This window comes from Canis aureus, chromosome 33, assembly GCF_053574225.1.
Source record: "Canis aureus isolate CA01 chromosome 33, VMU_Caureus_v.1.0, whole genome shotgun sequence".
Lineage (NCBI taxonomy): Eukaryota > Metazoa > Chordata > Mammalia > Carnivora > Canidae > Canis > Canis aureus.
Window position 1 is genome coordinate 11,847,753 of NC_135643.1, and position 18,696 is coordinate 11,866,448.

An 18,696-nucleotide genomic window follows, 5' to 3' on the forward strand; every position below is an offset into this window, starting at 1 on the left:
TTAGTGAGGCAGGCACCAGCGCCCTTGAGGAGCTCTGCAGGTCGGAGACATTGGCATAAGAGGCTGGGGTGGAAATGTAGGCCCTTATTTCAGTGGGACTATAAGGATTCCGCATGGTAAAGGCCCTGCATAGCACTGAACTGTTAGAAACAACATGGAGCAATGACCACAACAAGCCACAGATGGGGCATATAATCCGTGTTTTGTCAGTGGCTCATTGATTTGGGAGTCCAAAGAAATCATACACTGGCAGCATACTAAGATGCTGCTTGATATATATATATATAAAATCTAAGTCAGCTAGGTGGAACCTAACTCAAGTTGCCAAAGTATGCTTTGTACCCAATACCCAGACCTAAGTCAGTTCAGAGACTAAGAGCCCCAATGAGGGGGAAAATCTGGGAGGTTCTGAGAAAAGATCCCATGACATAGCCGTAGGCATAAATATACCATAAATCTTCCTCCAAGCCAGCATTTCTCAACCTCTGTACTACTGACATTTTGACCAGGGTATTTCTTTGTTTTGGGGGTGCTATTCTGTACATTGTAGGATGTTTGGTAGCATATCTAGTCTCTAACCCAGTAACACACACATACCCTTTTCCCCAGTTGTGACAACGAAAATGTTTGCTAACATGTGACCAAATATCCTCTGGAGAGTAGGGTTACCAGATTTAGCAAATAAAAACACAGATTAAATTTGAAATTCAGACTCAAACTTACCCCTCATCTGAAATTTAAATTTAACTGGGATCCCTGTGTTATTTGTCAGCCTTATTTGGAGGGCAAATCACTCTTTGCTGAGAACTACTAATCTAAGCCAGTGCCTCTTTAAATGTGCTAAGAACCCATTACAACACTGATTCTTGAGGCTCACTCCCAGGGATTCTGACTTAGTGAGACTGTGTAATGCCTCTGAATTTTCTTTTTTCTTTTTTTAAAGATTTTATTTATTTATTCATGAGAGAGAGAGAGAGAGAGAGAGAGAAGCAGAGACACAGGCAGAGGGAGAAGCAGGGCTCCACACAGGGAGCCCAACGTGGGACTCGATCTCGGGTCTCCAGGATCAGGCCCTGGGCCAAAGTTGTGCTAAACCGCTGAGCCACCCGGGCTGCCCTGAATTTTCTTTCTTTCTTTCTTTCTTTTTTTTTTTTAAGATTTTATTTATTTATTCATGAGAGACACAGAGAGAGAGGCAGACACACAGGCGGAGGGAGAAGCAGGCTCCATGCAGGGAGCCCGATGCCGGACTCAATCCTGGGTCCTCGGGGTCACACCCTGGGCCCAAAATGGGTGCTCAACGTCTGAGCCACCCAGGTGTCCCTGAATTTTTTTTTTTTATAAATATGGATTTTAAAAAATTTTTTATTTATTTATGATAGTCACACAGAGAGAGAGAGAGAGGCAGAGACACAGGCAGAGGGAGAAGCAGGCTCCATGCACTGGGAGCCCGATGTGGGATTCGATCCCGGGTCTCCAGGATCACCCCCTGGACCAAAGGCAGGCACCAAACCGCTGCGCCACCCAGGGATCCCTGAATTTTCATTTTTAATGAGTTTCTAAGTGAAGGTAAGGGTTATAGGTACAGAGAGACACCTTAGATAGTATTGCCTCAGAGAGATTTGCTTGGTGACTATACATTAGGGGAAAGAAAATACCCAGTGATTCTGGGAATTATTAGATACTGCTTCTGAAATGACATTGACTCCCAGGAACACAAAATGCCACCAAGTTCAAAAATTCAGAGTAGCACCTTATGGAGATGACCAGATAGAGTCTTGGCCTAAGTTAGTCTAACATTGGACCCCACATGGAGTAACAGCTATGATGGCAGGATGCATCAAAGAGAATCCCCTGGAACTGCCATCCCACTCCTGCTCCTGCTTCCTGTGTACCAAGACATGAACCAAAAAGTAACAAAGTTACACCACATCCCTGAGAGAATTGCAGGGATTAATACCAAGAACAGAGATTGTTGTTTAATAGGTCTACACATCAGTGATATTTGTAGAGTCTCCATCATTTGGGGAACCTTAGAATAGCCCTTCTAAAACGAGACAGCAAGTTACTGTACCTTGTACTTCTCACCATGAAGGAAAAAAAAAAAAAAAAACAAAACCCACCATACTTGCTTCTTTCAAATTGGTAGGCATCATATGCTGTTTTAGCATGCTGCTCCAAACCACTTGATAACTTCTAAAGCTACCATTTTTGAGTGGGGCCAGATACATGTCAAGGCTTCAAAAGAAGCTACCCTGACACTTGAGCCCTACGACCTGGCAGACCAAATGGTATTAGAAGTATTTTGTTGAAGAGAGAGATTGTATATATAGCTTGAGGCAGGCTACAGTAGGATGGTCACAACAGACCTCTAGATGTTTGGTAAGGCTACACCTCCTCTGATGACAAATATTCTCCCCTTGAAAAGCAGCTCCTGGCTGGCTACTGGTCCTAGTTTTTGAGACTGAACATATTACCACACAATACCAAGTGGCTATACAACTTGAACTTCCCATCATGAACCACAAAGCTGGATGTACACAACAACATTTCCACTGTAAAATGGAAGTAGTATAGAGGAGACCAGGTCCTAACAGACCCAGAAGCACAAGGAATATGTAGAACCAGTCATTTCCAACTACCAAGATATCTTTTTCTATCACTTTTTTATCTTTTCCTTAACCTATATGGGAGTCCTCTTGGGGAATTCCCAGTGAGCTTTTCACAGAAGAGAATGAATCTTTGGTCTAGTCCTCAGATGGATCTATACCTGATACTACACTGCCAAAGGTGGATGACCGCTCTACCACCATTCACTCAGGCATGACCACAGAAGACCATGATGAAGGGAAATCCTCCAAGTCGACAGAATTTTGAGGGGTATTTCTGGTTGTTTGTCTTATGGTGTGAGGTACAAAGACCTATAATTATTTATGGGCAGTGGCTACTGGATTGGATGACCAGCTGGGAGCTAGGAAGGAACTAATTGAAAAATTGATGACAAGATGGACTGTGTATGGTACTCTTGGAGTGAGAGAATATTTCAGTGCCATGTATACATCCAATAGAGAATACCCATGATGGTGGAGGCTGTCAAAAATCAGATGATCAAGGGAATCTGTTTTGCAAATGTAAGGAAGCTTCCTTCTCCAGGCATCCCAATGCTTGCTCAACCTGTCTATACACAATATGGCCAGAGCAGCATAGAGGGAAGTGTGAACTAATAACATGGTTTTCACCTCCCCCAGGCTGTCCTGCCTATAACTTCTACTGAGTGCTCAATCTGCCAGCAGCAGAAGCCAATACTAAAGCAATATGGCACCACTCTCCGGGTGACAGGTGGCTACTTAGTGGAAGTTGATTATGATGAACTCTTCCCTCATAAAGAGAAACATTCTTTATGCTCTCCTGAGCATAGCTGCATACTCTAGATAAAAATGTGCTTTCTCTGCCTGCAGAGCTTCTGCCAATACTACTATCATGAAGTTACAGAATGTCTCATCCATGGCCATGGTATCCCACACAACTGTCTCTGACCATAGGCATATGTTATGAACAAACAGGTTTAGAAGTGGGCTCATGCTTTCAAAATCCACCACATACTTCCATTGTACAGAATCAGCTGGCTTGATAAAACAGTGATCTGGCCTGTTGAAACCTCAATTATAGTGCCAGCTGGGGCACCATGTAATGTTAGGATGTTGTGCTACAGCACAGGATGTATGCCATAAACCAGCAGCCAATATTGCACAGAGCCAGAGTGCATGGGGGTGGGGACCATGGAAAGGAATGGTTCCTCCATCCATGCTGGCTTCCTAGGTATTTCTCTAACATGTAGACATTCTCCTGCCTCCATTTCCTCTACCTAAATGCTTTCCTCCACTCTATTTAAAATTGCAAGACCTGGGGCACCTTGGTTAAGCATCCAATTCTTGAATTCAGCTCAGGTCATGATCTCAGAATCATGAGATCAAGCCCTGCATTGTGCTCCACACTGAGCGTGGAGCTTGCTTAAGATTTTCTCTCTCTGGGGTACCTGGGTGGCTCAGTCCATTAAGTGTCTGCTTTCAGTTCAGGTCATGATCTTGGGGTCCTGGGATCTAGCTCTGAGTCAGGCTCCCTGATCAGCAGAGAATCTGCTTCTCCCTCTCCCTCTGCCCCTCCCTGACCCTCCTCACTCATGTTCTCTCTCTCTCTCTCCTTTCAAAAAAAAACAAAAAATCTCTCCCTCTGCCCCTCCCCCATTGCTCATGCATGCATATGCATGCTCTCAATAAATAGATGATAGATAGATAGATAGATAGATAGATAGATAGATAGATAGATAGATAAAATTGTGAAACCTCTCTTGCCTACCTAATTACCCCTTCCCTTACTATGCTTTTCTCTCTAGCCATTCTCACTTTCTAATACACTGTATTATTCATTAGGTTATTGTTTATTATCTCTCTTCTTCCACTAGAAAGTGAGCTTTATGAGAATAGGTTCTATTCCATTCACTGGTTTGTCCTTGGTGCCTAGGACAGTGCCTGAAACAGCAGGTGCTCAACAAATATTTCTTTTTTTTTTAATTTTTATTTATTTATGATAGTCACAGAGAGAGAGAGAGAGAGAGAGAGAGAGAGGCAGAGACACAGGCAGAGGGAGAAGCAGGCTCCATGCACCGGGAGCCTGATGTGGGATTCGATCCCGGGTCTCCAGGATCGCGCCCTGGGCCAAAGGCAGGCGCTAAACCGCTGCGCCACCCAGGGATCCCTCAACAAATATTTCTAAATTTATTTGAATGAATATGAAATTCCTGGAGAATAGTAAACAAATACTCCCAGTCTATTATCTTTATCTGCAGTAGGGATCCATTGGCAAGCTTTTTCTGAAAAAGCTAGAGAGCAAATACTTTAGGATTGTGGGCCATGCAGTTGCTGTGGCAGCCACTCCATTCTGGTATTGTAGCATGAAAGCATCCATAAACAGTAAGTAAATGAAAGGGTGATACAAGGAGAGGAACTAGAGGAATTGCTTAAGTCCTGAGAATTTGGAGACTGAGAAGGGAGTTCATGTGGAAATCATTTATACAAAAATGTTTGATTCATTTCTTCTTCATGACTTCTCACTCCATTATCACAGCTAATACTATTGAAGTTAAATTTTCCGTTTGGCTTTGACTTTTGAATATTGTACATTTAAAACTCCCACAGAATTATACTTATTAATATAACCTCCAGGTGGAGCCCTTTCTCTTTTCTCATTAAGCTGTTTTTATTATAGTTGACCCTTGAGCAACTCAAGGGTTGGGGGTACCAACCACCAGAGCATTTGAAAATCCAACTTTTGACTCCCTAAAACCTTAGCTACTAATAGCTAACTGTCGACCAGAAGCTTACAAGGAACAGTTGATTACCATATTTCATGTTATATGTATTAGATACTGTATCCTTACAAAAAAGTGAGCTACAGAAAATGTTATTAAAATCATAAGGAAGACAGAATACATTTATAGTACTGTACTGTTATTGATACTGTGAGTTTATATTGTCTATTTACAAGATGAATCATCTCTCAGTGCCTATCTCAATATTATCTTTTCAAATTCTTATTTAAATTCCAGTTAGTTAACACAGAGTAAAATATTAGTTTCAAGTGTACAATATAGATTCAACACTTCCATACAATACCCAGTACTCATTATGTCAAGTGCACTCCTTCATCCCCATCACCAATTTAACACATCCCCCCATGTACCCCCCCCCCCCCCCCCCCGTCTGGTAACCATCATTTTATTCTCTATAATTAAGGGTAAGTTTCTTGGTTTGTCTCTCTTTTTTTTCCCCATTGCTCATTTGTTTTGTTTCTTAAATTCCACATTTGATGTTTGTCTTTCTCTGACTGACTTATTTTGCTTAGCATTATACCCTGTAGCTCTATCCACATCACTGTAAATGGCAAGATTTCATTCTCTTTTTATGGCTGAGTAATATTCCATTATATATATTATCATTATATTCCAATATATAAATTATATATATATATATATATATATATATATATATATATAAAATATCCGTTGACTGATGAATAAATAAAGAAGAGGTGGGATATATATATATATTTTTAAAGATTTTTATTTATTTATTCATGATACACAGAGAGAGAGGCAAAGGGAGAAGCAGTCTCCCTGTGGGGGACCCCGATGTGGAACTTGATCCCAGGACCCCAGAATCACGACCTGAGCCAACAGCAGATGCTTAACCACTGAGCCATCCAGGTGCCCTATACACATATCTTTAAAAATGAAGAGATAATATGAAGAAATCATATTTATTTACAGATATAATGATTCATGCATTGATAATGGAGAAGCAACAATACGATTGCTCTATGATAGCTTAGTATAATTGATATGATTGCTTCATGGTAGCCTAGCCAATACATAATGAATGAATCACTATAGAATTTTTATGGCATATAGTATTATAGTCATATTCATAATACAGTATTGTTCCTTTTTTAATCTAGGGTCTAGACCCAATGTAAGGCCTGAGCTCACGACCCCAAGATCAAGAATTGCATGCTCCACCTACTGAGCCAGCCAGAGGCCCCTCATAATACAGTATTGGAAACATTGTTACATTTTTTTAAAAACCACTTACTTGTAATAATAGCCTGATACATAGTTATTCCAATTGAGAGAGACAGAGACAGAAGCATACTATATAATAATGTAATTTGTTGAAGGCAAAGTTGTAAAACAGTAAGAAAACTACCACAATATTAATTTTACGGGATCCCTGGGTGGCACAGCAGTTTGGCGCCTGCCTTTGGCCCAGGGCGCGATCCTGGAGACCCGGGATCGAATCCCACATCGGGCTCCCGGTGCATGGAGCCTGCTTCTCCCTCTGCCTGTGTCTCTGCCTCTCTCTCTCTGTGACTATCATAAATAAATTAAAAAATTAAAAAAATATATATTAATTTTACATTAAATATCACTCATCTTATGCCTGTGTAAGGATAGGCTACCCACTTCCATACAATTCTTGCATACAACGTTGTACACAATGAATACTCAGGCAATGATGATGATAAGGACACAAAATGTCTCCATACAGCTCTTGTACAGTTACTCAATTTTCACACAGACACTCGCATGCATACTCAACAGCTGTTTATTAACTTATGGCATGATAACTATTTACTATTAAGTGGAAGCAATCCATCACAAAGGTCCTCCTTGTCATTTTCATGTTGAATAGACTGAGGAAGAAGAAGGAGAGGGGAAAAAAAAAAAGAAGGGGAGGAATCGGTCTTGCTGTGTCAAGGTGGCAGAGGTAGTAGAAGTGGAGGAGGCGGAAGGTGAGGCAGGAGGGGCAGGCACACTTGGTGTAACTTTATGGAAATACATGTAATTTCTGCCTGACTTACTTGCTTTTTCCTTTCTCTAAGTATGTTTCTAAACAATACCAATCCTTCCACCATTTGCTTAATTTCAGTGTCCATGTTGTGAAAGAACTCAAAAGCAGTCTTGAATAATCAGAACATTTCTGCCAGATTGTTTAACATCTGTTTGTTTCCCGGCACTGCTTCTTCAACATCCTCCTCTTCATTGTCTGCCACTGGTTTGGAAGCACTCATCTCCATCAGGTCATCTTCTGTTAATTTCTCTGGTGTGGTGTCTATTGGCTCTTAAATTTCTCCAAGATCCAGATCTTGAAACCCTTTACCACAACCTTCCTCCACTTTTCCACCCCCCCCCCCCATATCCATATCCACAATCTTTTTCATGATTTCCTTGATTGGCTTTGTTATAATTCCTGTGAAGTTATGCACAGCATCTGGGCACAGTTTCACCAGCAGGAATTTATTGTTTGGGGCTTGATGGCTTTCATGGCTTTTTCTATAACAACAATGGCATCTCCAGTGGGGTGATCCTTCCAGGCTTTCATGATGTGATCTCTCTTGTAGTTCTCTTTCATAGTGTTGACAATCCTTTCCTTAAAGTACTATGCGTGATGAGCCTTAAAGGTCCTTATGATGCCATGAGCTAGAGATTGAATTTGAGGGCAAGTAGACCACCTCAACACCTTTGATGTTGAACTCATGGGGTCCTGGGTGGACAGGGGCATTGCCCAAAATCAAAAGAACATTAAAAGGCAGTCCCTTCCTGGCAAGGTACTTCCTGACTTCAGGAGCAAAGCATTGATGGAACCAATCCAGAAAAAAGGGTTCTCCTTGTCTAGGTTTTCTTGTACAACCAAAACAGTGGTGGCTGGTGTTTATCTTTCCCTTTCACAGCTCAAGGGTTAGCAGTTTTATAGATAAGGCAGTCTTGATCATAAACCCCCACTGCACTTGCACAGAACAGCAGTTAGCCTATTCCTTCTTGCCTTAAATCCTGGTGCTTGCTTTTCTTCCCTAGTAATAAATGTCCTTTGTGACACTTTTTTTCAGAATAGGGCACTTTGGTCTGCATTAAAAACCTGTTAAGGCAGATATTTTTTTTCCTCAATGATTTTCTTAGTGGGTTTGAGAACTCACCTGGCTGCCTGTTGGTTGGCAGAAGCTCCTTCTCCTGTTGACATCTTTTAAGCCAAACTTCTTGCTAAAATTATCAAACCATCCTTTGCTGGCATTAAGTTCTCCAGCTTTAGATCTTTCATCTTCCTTTTGCTATAAGTTGTCATATAATGACCCCACTTTCTAGAATCATATTAGAGCCTATAGGTATACCTTTCGTATACTAATCTTGTACTCAAATAAGAGCTGCATTTTCAAAATGAGGTAAAAAGGTATTTTGCACAAAGTGCCAAGTTTTCACCCTCACTGGTATAGCGACAGTGACAGTTTCACAAATTTTTTAAAAATTTTTTAAAGATTTATTTATTTATGAGAGAGAGAGAGAAAGAGAGAGGCAGAGACACAGGAGGAGAGAGAAGCAGGCTCCATGCCGGGAGCCCGATGTGGGACTCGATCCCGGGACTCCAGGATCGTGCTCTGGGCCAAAGGCAGGTGCTAAACCGCTGAGCCACCCAGGGATCCCCACAAATTTCTTTTCTTTTTTTCTAATGCTTCTTATGCTGGATTCATTTATCTTGAAATAACAGGCAACCACACCACAGACCTCAATCTACAGTACATATCAAGCAACTCAACTTTTTCTTGTAATGTCATGACTTTCCTCTGTTTCTTGCAAGCCCTTTGAGCATCATCAGTGGCACTTCATATGAGTCCCATAGTGTTTTTCAAGGATTACAATGCTGCACTAAGCATGGTGAAAAATATGGGAGAACTGTGAGAAAATACATTTTACTGTGATACACAATATACTGGAGAGACAAACGGGTCATACAGAGATTATTATTTTAACACAGCATTTTAAATGGATATTGGCAACACTCGAGCTCACCACCATAGCTAAGAGAGGTGGCTATAAAATTCTTGCAGTGTATAGTATGTACTAGTGTTAATTTTATGTAGTTATGATTTAATACTGCATCTTTGCATTTGCTTACATTTCTCTTGATCACAAATGGCATCATGTATGGTCTGTGTTTGTGCACATACTGTTTTTTTAAAGATTTTATTTACTTTCTCATAATAGACACACAGAGAGAGGCAGAAACATAGGCAGAGGGAGAAGCAGGCTCCTTGCGGGTGGCCTGATTCAGGACTCGATCCTGGGACCCAAGGATCATGCCCTGAGCAGATGCTTAACCACTGAGCCACCCAGGCATCCCAGTGCACATACTTTTTTTTTTTTTTTTTTTAAGATGTATTTATTGGGATGCCTGGGTGGCTCAGCAGTTTAGCGCCTGCCTTTGGCCCAGGGCATGATCCTGGAGACCCGGGATGAAGTCCCACGTTGGGCTTCTGCATGGAGCCTACTTCTCCCTCTGCTTGTATCTCTGCCTCTGTGTGTGTGTGTGTCTCTCATGAATAAATAAATAAAATATTTTTAAAAAATTTAAAAAAAAGATGTATTTATTTGAGAGAGAGAGTAAGGGGAGGGGCAGAGGAAGAGGGAGAGCGAGAGAGGCTCTACACTGAGTGTGGGCCTGGACACGGATCAATCTCATGACCCTAAGATCACCACCTGAGCTGAAACCAAGAGTAGAATGCTTAACCAATTGAGCCACCCAGGCACCCCTGTGCACATTCATTTTGACAAATGTTAACTTTTTATAATAGACTTGTGTATATTTTATGATAGTAAATTACAAAATAGTATCTACATATATTTTTTTGCATTCATGACATATCTAACTTCTTAATTTTCTTGATATATCTAGGCTATGCAGTTTATCTGTGAGTTTTTTCAAATTGTTGTAAATCTCCAAAAATTTTCCAATATATTTATTGGAAAAATCCATATGTTAGTGGACGCACACAGTTCAAACTCATGTTGTTCAAGGGTCAACTGTAGTTTAGTCTACAAATATTTATTAAGCATCTACCATGTGCCAAGAACCAAGTCTTAGGATATAGCTTTGAATTAGACAAAGGCCTTATCCTTAGGAAGTTTACATTCTAATGAAGACAAATGATAAATAGATATAGATATGATCCCTTTCAGAAAGTGATATGTCATATAAGGAAATTACATAGAATAATGGGAGCCTTCCTTGAGGAAATACCATTTGAGCTGAAAACTGAAGAATAAGAACCAGTCATGCAAAAACCTGTTTTTTTTCACTGTGGTAAAATATCTATATCATAAAATTTGCCACTTTTGAGTAGAGTTTTGTGACATTAAGTACATTAACATTGTTGTGCAACCATCACCGCCACCTATCTCCAGAACTTTTTCATTTCCCCAAACTGAAAATCTGTACCTGCTAAACTGATTCAGTCCTTCCTCACCCCAGTGGCAACCACTATTCTACTTTCTGTTTCTATGAATTTGACTCCTGCAGGAATCATATAAGTGTATAGGTCATACAGTATCTATCCTTTGATGACTAACACATTTCACTTAGCATAATGTCATCAAGGTTCATCCATGTGTCAGGATTTTTTTTAAACGAATATTCCATTATAATGGAAAATTCCATTATAATACATATTTAGTGTATTCTTCTATTGATAGACATTTGAATTACTTTCATCTTTTGGCTTTTGTGAATAATGCTGATATGAATACAAGTGTACAAATTTCTATTTGAGTGCCTGCCTGCTTTCGATTCTTTTAATATTCAATATTCAACCCTTTTAAAATTGGATTGCTTGGCTTTTGTTGTTGAGCTATAGGAATTCTTTATATATTCTAGATATTAATCCCTTATCAGAAGTGGAAATGTTGGATCATATGGTAACACTATGTTTAATTTTTTAAGGAACACCAATCTGTTTTCCATAGCACTACATCACTTCACATTCCTACCAGCAAAGCATGAAGGTTCCACTTTCTTCATATCCATGCCAAATCTTGTTATTTTCCTTTTTTTTAAATTATTATTATGGCCATCCTAGTGAGTATGATATGGTATCTCATTATATTTCCCTCATGATAAGTGATGTTAAGCACCTTTTCACATGCTTATATCATCTTTGGAGAAATGTCTATTCAAGTCCTTTGTCCTTTTAAAATTGGGTTGTTTGGCTTTTGTTGTTGAGCTATATGAATTCTTTATATATTCTAGATATTAACCCCTTACCAGATATATGATTTGCAAATATTTTCTCCCATTCAGTGGGTTGTCTTTTCACTTTTTTAATAATGTCTTTTGAGACATGCAAGTTTTTAATTTTGAAGAAGCCCAATTCATCTAGTTTTTGTTTTGTTGCCTGTGTTTTTGGTGTCATACCCAAGAAATCACCGCCAAATCCAATGTCATGAGGCTTTTCCCTTATGTTTTTATCTAAGAGTTTTATACTTTTAGCTATTATGTTTAGGTCTTTGGTTCGTTTTGACTTAATTTTTGTATATGGTATAAGATGAGGGTCTGACAATTCTTTTGCATGTGGTTATCCACTTTTCCCAGCACCATTTGTGGGAAAGACTCTTTTCCTCATTGGATGGTCTTAGCATCCTTGTCAAAAATCGTTTGACCACATACATGAGAGTTTATTTGAGGGCTGTCTATTCCATTTCATTGGTCTGTATTTTTTTTTAATGCCATTACCACAGGTTTTTTTTTTAATTACTATAGTTTTATTGAAGTTAGAGGGGTTTTTTTTGTTTTTTGTTTTAGATTTTATTTATTTATTCATGAGAGACACACAGAGAGAGGCAGAGACACAGGATGAGGGAGAAGCAGGCTCCTCACAGGAAGCTCAACGCAGGACTCACTCCCTGGACCTGGGATCACGCCTTGAGCCAAAGGCAGACACTTAACTGACTGAGCCACCCAGGTGCCCCAATAACACTTTATCGTAATAGATGGTAGGACAGATTTGCCCCACAGGCAGTGTTTTGACGCTCTTTGGACTAGAGGTCACAGTTGAGCATTTTCAAAGGCTTGAAGGCCAGTGTGATCAGAATAAAGGTGAGAGAGGAGAGAGATGAGGTTACAAGGATAAGTCAGGGCCAGATCACAGAAACTTGTAGACCACAAGGAGGATTTGATAGATTCTCTCTCACTCATTCACTCACCAAACATTCATCAGGGACCCACGAGCCACCCAGGTGCCCATCCCTGGGTGATTTTTAAGAATGATAAAGTCTGGGCAGCCCCGGTGGCTCAGCGGTTTAGCGTCACCTTCAGTCCAGGCTGTGATCCTGGAGACCTGGCATCGAGTTGCAGGTCGGGCTCCCTGCATGGAGCCTACTTCTCCCCCGCCTGTGTTTGTCTGTTTGTCTGTGTGTGTGTGTGTGTGTGTGTGTGTGTGTGTGTGTCTCTCATGAATAAATAAATAAATCTTAAAAAAAAGAAAGAATGATAAAGTCTGAGACCCACTGCCCTAAAACATTTACTCCTGTGGGGTAAAGGTCTTAATGAAGGCAAAGCTTAAGACAAATATAAAAACAATTTTGACAAAAGAAGTAGAAACAGAATTATTTTCAATGTACAAAGTTTTCAAATTATGACATAAAAAGAAAACAGACCTAGTACAGAACAATATAGGTTTTCAAAGATCCTGAGAGAATGATTGAGAGGAGCAAGAAGAGCACAAGGTTAACCTGAACCACGAGCAAATCCAGCACGCCCACTAACCAGCTATGTGCCTTGTAGCAAACTGCTTAACCAGAGTCTGACTTTCTTCATTAACAGGTTAAAATAATAAGTTCCTTGACCTGTACCCTATGACAGTTGTGAAAATCAAATGGGATAACGTATGCAACAATGCTTTGTATGGAAGGATAACATCGTGATCAAGTTTCATTTTCTGCTGTAACTCTTTTTTTTTTTTTAAGATTTTATTTATTTATTCATGACAGACATAGAGAGAAAGAGAGAGGCAGAGACACAGGCAGAGGGAGAAGCAGGCTCCATGCCGATAGCCTGATGCAGGACTTGATCCCTGGACTCCAGGATCATGCCCTGGGCCGAAGGCAGGCGCAAAACTGCCGAGCCACCCAGGGATCCCTTGCCGTAACTCTTTACAACAGAATATATGCATCTTCCCTTCTACTCAGGAAATGGGTAGGATTTTGAATCTTGTAGTGACTTACAATAATTCTCTTTAGTGTAGGTTGCTAGAGATACACAGCTTCGATGAGGGTTGTTCTGGGCTTGACAAGAGAGAACAGAGGGAAGTGGCCTCATCTGCCAGAGCTTTGGCAGATGGTGGCAGGGATACCATTAATATCCCTGAACTCATCTGTAGCTTTATAATGTCTCCTCCCCACAGAAAGTTTAATTAAAACATACAATATCAGGGCACCCAGGTGGCTCAGTTGGTTAAGCCTCTGCCTTCAGCTCCAGTCATGATCTCAGGGTTCTGGGATCAAGCCCCACATGAGGCTCTCTGCTCAGCAGGGAGTCTGCTTCTCCCTCTCCCTGTGCCCTTCCCCTTCCCCCTGCTCTCATGTGCAAGCGCTCTCTCTCTCTCTCTCTCAAATACGTAAATAAAATCTTAAAAAAAAAAAAAAAAGACCTATAATAGCTGAGGCCAATGTACAGTCCTGAACATTCTTACTGCCTAGCAGCCGCTGTTCTATAGGCTCTTTACAGTAGCTTCTGTGCTGATTGGTCAATGTTTGTGCCACACAGGTTGTTATCTTTCAGTAACACCTCTGGTGATACCCCATAATTAAAAGGAGTGTTATCTGAAGCTCTTTTCAAACAGAAGCAATTCCCCTATCTCTGGGATGGTTTAATGGGTTCCTATCGTGCTTCACCAGGCCTGCACATTCCTCGGAACTTTGATCTCATCGCATACTCCTAAACTTAATGACAAATAGTTTTAGCATGTTCATTCATCACAACAGCACAATTTACAATTTATTCTGTTTCAAGTACATTTCTCCTGCTGAGGAAGACATGAGCTACTATTCTGGAAGAACTCCCATGCCAGTGTGGATAAGAATTCTATTTCTAGACTGGGGTTTCCTTATTCATTTCACGTAGCTAAGACATCCCAGGCCACCACAGTCTTTATTTCCCACTTTTTTTCCATTGCTATTTTCTCCCCTCAACTAGGGACAGAATAGGTAGACTTCCTATCTAATATTCATTTTTTTTCCTCTTAGCTTGTCTCTCTTGGATTAAAAGTGACTTTCAGATAAATTTGTACCATTTATTTTATTTTAAAGATTTTATTTATTTATTCATGGGAGACACAGAGAGAAGCAGAGACACAGGCAGAAGGAGAAGCAGGCTCCCTGCAGGGAGCCCCATGTGGGGCTTGATTCCAGGACCCCAGGATCAAGCTCTGAGCCAAAGGCAGACGCTCAACCGCTGAGCCACCCAGGCATCCCAAATGTGTATCATTTTTTTAAAAAGATTTTATTTATTTATTCATGAGAGACCCAGAGAGAGAGAGAGAGAGGCAGAGACACATGCAGAGGGAGAAGCAGTCTCCATGCAGGGAGCCCGAGGCGGGACTCGATCCGGGGACTCCAGGATCACGCCCTGGTCTGAAGGCAGGTGCTAAACCGCTAAGCCACCCAGGGATCCCCAAATGTGTATCATTTAAGAGAGGGAGCTAGTACCAGGAGAACTTAAAGGCCTCTCATAAGAATATAAAACATATTCATTATATTCCTTACTTGAATTGACTTTAAACCATGTAGTAGACTCATACGCCTTACAATCTTTACCTCCAAATGATAGGTGCAAAACACCATTATTTTTCCAGCATGCATAATTTTTCATTGAAACCGAAATGTTCAAAGTGACCACTAGCTGTACCAGTTGAGGTGTGATAGGACACCTCATACCCTAAATTGCAAAAATTAAAGGATTTCTAGCTCTACTCAAAGTGATCCATGCAGTCTAAAGAGCAGCCCAACATTCTCTCTCACTAGGGATGACTTGGCTTAGCACATCTAGGAACTGTTTAACAGAAACCCCAAATTTTAGAGATAGTCCATTAAAGCAGATACAACCAGGGCAGGAATGGTGACTGATTTTCTTTTCAGGTGCTCTACATAAATCACATTCTTGGTTAAATACCTTCATTCCACCAGCAACCCCCAATTCTTTTCCCCAAAAAACAGCAAAAAAAAAAAAAAAAAAAAAAACCCAGAGGATTTACACCCTTGTTACTCAAGGGTGTTACTGGTTCACGGACTAACAGATCTGAGATTGCCTGCAAACTTGTCAGAAATGCAGTCTCGGGCCCAAACCAGGGCCACAGAATTCTGCTGCTTTTTAACTAAATGTCCAAGTGATTCATATTCACAATGGAGTATGAGAAGTACTGGCTTAAGTGACAGGTTTGTTAAGAAGCATACCAAAAACAAATCAAGATTCTCTACTCAGAACACTTGAAAAAATAAAAACAGACAACTCACTTCAGTTAGGACGTGTGATGAAGCAGCCCCAGCCTTGGAAGAGAGGCAGTGGCGATATGGAGAAGACTTCTACCCTTGTACGTTTTCCTATAGAGACTTCTGCCCAAGATCCATGTCCCTTAAAGTTCCAGGAGCTTCCCTTTGCCAGCCCTCGGGGGCAAGGGAAAGAATCAGAGGAAATGCAGCGGCCCCTCAGCGTGGTCCTGCAATGACCAGGAAGACTGAGGCTTTCCAAATACACTAGCCTGGAGGAAATGGGCAGGGTGCAGTCGAGGCTTCTCCTATCGCCCTGAGTTCCTTTCTTCTCCACCAGGAGCCGGGTACTACCCACATTTCTTTCTCAAACACTGAGATTCAAAGCGACGACCTAATGCCTCCAATCAGCCTGGGAGCCTTTTCCAGCGTTCCTGGCAAGAGGATGGGAAAGAGAGAAAATGCACCCATCAGAGAGATATTTTTATCTTTCTCTTTGTGCAACAGAATCCTGGTGACAGCATCTCAGACACTACCAAGAGCTTGAGGATCAAAAGCAATTCTAGCAAATAGTTTTGCTCTGCGTAAACTTCCTGTCTTTTGCTAGCTCTGACGAAATTGAGGGTCTCCTCTCATAGGCCCTGCCTTCTGGCAAAAGAGTCCAAGAAGGAAGATAACAGATTCAAAAGGAAGTGAAAGAAACCAAAGCAAAGACAGCGTTAGGTTTCAGGGCAAAGACCCCCCCCCCCCCCCCCCCCCCAGAGACTGGAAGAGGAGAGAGCAGCTATATTTAGAACATGCTAGCCTTCTAATGTTCTCCTTTTCTATCCCAGAAACTTAATAGGAACATAAGACCGTATTAAATAGGCATTTCATATTGTGAAAACATGATGAAGTCAAGTGAAATAATAGGACATTTACCAAGAGCTTCTGGTCCCTCTTTTTACGAGTCTTGACAAGTGTTTTCACCCATGCCTCCCCAGTTATAAAAGGGTGACAAAAATGATACCAGCCTTACAGAGATGGCCTGATACTATCATGAGATACAGGAAATGCCAATGACTGAGCTTGCCATGCTGTAAGTTCTCTTTATATTTAAGTCACCATCCTGAGCCTACTTTTGTTCATACCTAGGCACAAATCATGCACTCAATAAATATATTTGTTTTCCTCCATCTTCCCCTGGCATTCAATAAATATTTATTGAAGTGAAAGTTTAAAAAAATCTTGATGTTGTGAAGAAAGTCTACCTATTTATTTTTATCATTTTTTATGGTGGTAAAATAATAAAATATGCCATTTTAGCCATTTTTTAAGTGTTTGGTTCGGTGGCATGAATTGCATTCATGCCAATGTTATTATATAACTACCACCACCACCCATTTCCAAAACTTTTTCATTACGCCAAACAGAAATTCTATAATCATAAAGAAATAGCTCCTCACTGAGGGGAGCACTTGATGGGATGAGCACTGGGTGTTATGCTATATGTTGGCAAATTGAACTCCATAAAAAAAAAAAAAGAAAGAAAGAAATAGCTCCTCTAGGGTTTGCTTGTTGTTTTGTTTTTTTAAGATTTTTATTATTTATTTATTTATGAGAGACAGAGAGAGGCAGAGACACAAGGCAGAGGAAGAAGCAGGCTCCTTGAAGGGAGTCTGATGTGGGATTCGATCCCGGGATCCTGGGATCATGACCTGAGCCAAAGGCAGGTGCTAAACTGCTGAGCCACAGAGGCATCCCTTGTTGTTTGTTTTTAAATATTTTATTTATTTATTTATTTATTTATTTATTTATTTATTTATTTATTTTTATTTTTTATTTTTTTATTTGAGACAGAGAGAGCTCACAAGGAGGGAGGAGGGTCAGAGGGAGAGGCGGAAGCAAACTCTCTGCTGATCAGGGAGCCCAATGTGGAGCTCAATCCCAGCACCCTGAGATCATGACATGAGCTAAAAGCAGAGACTTAACCAACTGAGCCACCCAGGTACCCTTGTTTGTTTTTAATGTGAGGATCACTTCTTAATCTGAGGGGACCTCTCCTCTCTTATGGTTGTAATTGTAGTTAAGAACCCCTGGAGAGGGATCCCTGGGTGGCGCAGCGGTTTGGCGCCTGCCTTTGGCCCAGGGCGCGATCCTGGAGACCCGGGATCGAATCCCACGTCGGGCTCCCGGTGCATGGAGCCTGCTTCTCCCTCTGCCTATGTCTCTGCCTCTCTCTCTCTCTCTGTGACTATCATAAATAAAAAAAAAAAAAAAAAAAAAGAACCCCTGGAGAAAAAATATATAATGACAAGAAGAACATAGATAACTCTTGTAAATAAATTTACATTTTAATCACATAACATAACTTTGCATATTTGAAATATATTATTATTCTTTATTCCAGCCAGAAACAAGGTTTAGAACAAATCTTGCAGTAAAATTTCTGCCTTCTCTATGGATATACCTGGACTTTTAAAAAATATGTTCTAATTTTTATTTTATTTTATTTTTTTAGAGAAAGTGAGAGCAAGTGGTGGGGGGGTGAGTGGAGAGGTGGAGGCAGAGGGAGAGATAGAATCTTAAGCAGACTCCACACTCAGCATGGAGCCCAGCACAAGGCTCAGTACCATACCGTGAGATCACAACTTGAGTTGAAATCAACAGTTGGATGCTCAACCAACTGAGCCACCCAGGTGCCCCTACTTTTTAAATTCATAAGGCTCATGGGACACCTGAGTGGCTCAGCAGCTTAGCGCCTGCCTTCAGCTCAGGGTGTGATCCTGGAGTCCCAGGATCAAGTCTCACATCAGGCTCCCTGCATGGAGCCTGCTTCTCCCTCTGCCTGTATC

The 18,696-nt window shown here is 40.9% G+C and overlaps 1 protein-coding gene across 1 annotated transcript in view; it reads right to left on the minus strand.

Moving 5' to 3' along the window:
• The window catches only part of ABCG2 (ATP binding cassette subfamily G member 2 (JR blood group)), a 138,641-nt gene extending 122,200 nt beyond the window's left edge, over nt 1–16,441 (minus strand). Inside the window, exon 1 of the mRNA XM_077882832.1 lies at nt 15,890–16,441. The gene's annotated coding sequence lies outside the window, so the exon portion shown is untranslated. The remainder of the gene's footprint in view (nt 1–15,889) is intronic.
• Nucleotides 16,442–18,696: the final 2,255 nt, after the last annotated feature.